This window comes from Anneissia japonica, unplaced genomic scaffold, assembly GCF_011630105.1.
Source record: "Anneissia japonica isolate Jap-2015-1 unplaced genomic scaffold, ASM1163010v1 scaffold288104_len61446_cov133, whole genome shotgun sequence".
Taxonomy (NCBI): domain Eukaryota; kingdom Metazoa; phylum Echinodermata; class Crinoidea; order Comatulida; family Comatulidae; genus Anneissia; species Anneissia japonica.
The window spans coordinates 18,389-21,789 of record NW_022711531.1 but is presented as its reverse complement, the minus strand read 5'-3'; the positions used below and the strand labels follow the sequence as shown (position 1 = coordinate 21,789).

The following is a 3,401-nucleotide window of genomic DNA, read 5'->3' as shown; positions in this document are numbered from 1 at the left end:
GGTTCCTTCCTATTTGGTTACGATCCGGAGTCGGTGTGGATATGGGGTCTTAATGCCCCAGATCTAAATATCTCAAAAACTCATCATTGGATCTGAACACATATTGGTGACGATCCTGGGTAGGGCGTGGATATCAGGACCATTTAAATGGAACTTCCCAGACCTAAATATATATATTTTTTTTAAATAGTAGTTTAGTGGGTTAAGACGTTCTCTTTGTAAGCGATAATCCCGGTGGAGGTAGAGATTATGTATTCATTTTTTAATGGAAAAACAGGGGAAATTATCTCATCATCACCATCATCATCATCATCATTCGCCCATTCACGGCCTGCGTATTTTGGGACTGTATTTAGACACAGGGCGGAGGTATCCTACATACTATGGAGTGACTGATCTAATTATTGTTATTATTTCTTTACTATCTATTTTGATAAGGTATTTACGGCGTCGTTTATTTATGTATACTTAACTAGTTGTTATTAATATAGTTGCTATTTTATTAATAGGCCTGTAGTAATAATATAGGCCTATAGTAATAATATAGGCCTATAGTATTAGCAGAGAAAAGTAGTAGTGGTAAGCTGCTTTCGCGTTTAGTCTACAGTACTTCGTTTTGCAGACAAAGCATTAACTAACCAAATTGACAAATGAATCCTATGTAATAGCCGCCACACGGTTGGCTAGACCACTTGGCCGTGTCCTTAATGTAACAGCATTGCCCTTTTCCAGCGTCTGAAGGTGACTCCCAATTGCTGTAGGTCATTGGCGAGCCAGCTAGAAAATTAAGCAAAACAAAGATATGTTTAATATCATTGCTATAATAATTATCAATATAGTATTCGTAAACTACAACTCGGCTCGCCATATATTGGGATTTTTTTCCAGTGGATATTTAGTGTATTTTGTCATTCTTGATCGGATTTTCCCTACTGTTCCGTTTAAATTATAAATTGTTTTGCATGATGTGGCCGTTTGTTGTTTTATGGGTTTGATAATATAAATCATCATAGGTACATATACAGTGTTTAATAAGGACATGATGGAACATCGTAGGCTACCCTGTAGCTTTTGAACGAATGAAGTCTTATAAAAGTCATTGTGTAATAAAATGCCTCCGACGGGATTCGAACCTGCGACCTCTCGCTGACAAGGCGAGCGTCATAACCACTAGACCACGAAGGCCTCATGGTTGAACAGGTCCAAATAACCGTCGGGAACATTGTATTACACAATGCTACGCCTCAAGAGGGCGTTAGGCCAGATAAATCTGGCAATACGGCTAGAAATACAGTCGTATATTATATATGATATTGAAGGGAGTTCGCCGTTAACACTGTTGAATAAATATAATATAAATCGTCAAAGGTACGTATACAGTGTTTAAATATCATATATATATATATCATGATATAATACCGAAAATTCTAAACCGTCTTGCGGTAATGCTACAAGTAGGCCTAGGCCTATATGTATATAAATTTTATATTTTTCATATATTTGTAGCATTACTGCAAGACGGTTTAGAATTTATCTGTATTATATCATTTCTTATACAACATCTGAACTTTTCGTTGAAGGGCTTTGCTTGATACGATTGTAAAATCTTGTTCCTATTTGAGCACTGTTATTATTACTTATCTAAAATGTTCAAAGTGTTGTCTGTTTATATTGATCATTATCAAACTACACTAGTAGTACAGCTACTCATTATTGTTCACCATATATAATATAACTTAAAATTCACAAAATTAAAATCATTCTTACAATACGTCCAATACCACTCTATCACTTCATATAGGCCGATCCAGTAGTTATAATCTTCATTGCCATGCCTCTTAGTTAGCTCCTTAACAACCCCGCTCTGTGATTCCTCGTCACCGATGTAGGCAAGGTTAGAGCCGCTAGTTAAACAACTCTCTTTAGCATCTTGCCAGGTCTTGCCTTCAACTTGTATATTATAGCATAATGCACCAATAACAAAATCATTGGTGTTGTTGCATATGCTACCTGTTGTAACGTCATTTGAGAAAAACAAAAGAAAGTCACTCATTATGAAATTACCAGTAAACTGATATGGAAAGGACAGGTTTTCAACGTAGATCGTTTGTATTTACCGTAGAACCACTTTTGGCATTTTGGACACCTGTAAGTGGACACACATAATAAGGGGATGAAGTGGGACAGTACGAGTCGAGTGGCCGAGCGGTAAGGTAGGGGCGCCGTTAACTACTGCCTTAACATCGGCCGCTCCTTGCGCCATCCTTCGGAAGAGTGCGGGGGAGGGGGCGGGTTACCCCGATGTTAGGGTTCATTTCAGCCCTTGTCGTTGTGGAATGATGTGAACATGTACCTACTATAAACGCTTTTTTAAGGCTGCTAGGTAGTCACGGACCACCAAGTTATGGGTTATTCTCCTACCTTTACCTTACTCGAGGCAAATGCTTGAGGAATAAGAAAATAAGGGCAAGTAGCATTCCTAAAATAAAAGAATCTAGAGATTATTTTAAAGGAAAGTAATTACGAACCAAAAGAAGCATGGAATTGCTTTTAATGTCGATGGTAATCTTTCCACCGACGCAAACAACTGGAAATGATTGAAATTAGCAGCATTAGTGTACGAACAAAAATAGGCGCACTCACGAGTACATTTTGGTGCTTCGCCGCTCCATGTTCCATCAACCTGACATTGTCTTGTGTTATTCCCTTCCAATTCCTTCCCTTGGTAACACGAATATGTAATATTCGTCATATACGCTGAGCTTGAGCTATCGTAGCTAACGTTCCCGAATGCGGGCGCTGATGGTTCTGGGCATTGTAGATCTGTTGAATATTCCAAAATTACTTTATTTTTGGGAAGGCATTTACTATTAGCAAACGCTATTTGGTCTCTCCTGGGGTATAGCAGTTGGTCTTTTCTTTTATTTTTCGCCCTTTTTTCAAAGATTTTATTATGTAATGTTTTGAATTATTTTGTATGCCCGAACTGTTATAAAATAAATATTTATTATTTCAACAATATACCAAATATAATAATAAAAATCAAAATCAAAATAATAATAATAATAATAATAATAATAATAATAATAATTATAATAATACAAATAATAATAATAATAATAATTTATTATTATTATAGTTATTATCATTAGGCCTATTATTATTATTATTATTATTATTATTATTATTATTATTATTATCATTATTATTCATAGGTGCTTGCACCTGTGGAACTGTATCTGAAGAAGAAAAATAATAAGAATAACCAAGTTGAATTGATTAGTTGAAATGATAATAATAATAATAATAATAATAATAATAATACATAATAATAAATAATAAATAATAATAATAATATTAATAATTATAATAATAATAATTATAATAATAAGTGCTGTAGC

The 3,401-nt window shown here is 34.8% G+C and overlaps 1 non-coding gene across 1 annotated transcript; it reads right to left on the bottom strand.

The window, feature by feature from the left end:
* Positions 1–1,112: 1,112 nt before the first annotated feature.
* Positions 1,113–1,185, bottom strand: Trnat-ugu. Its single transcript has one exon. It is a non-coding gene; the product is annotated as a tRNA-Thr (tRNA).
* Positions 1,186–3,401: the final 2,216 nt, after the last annotated feature.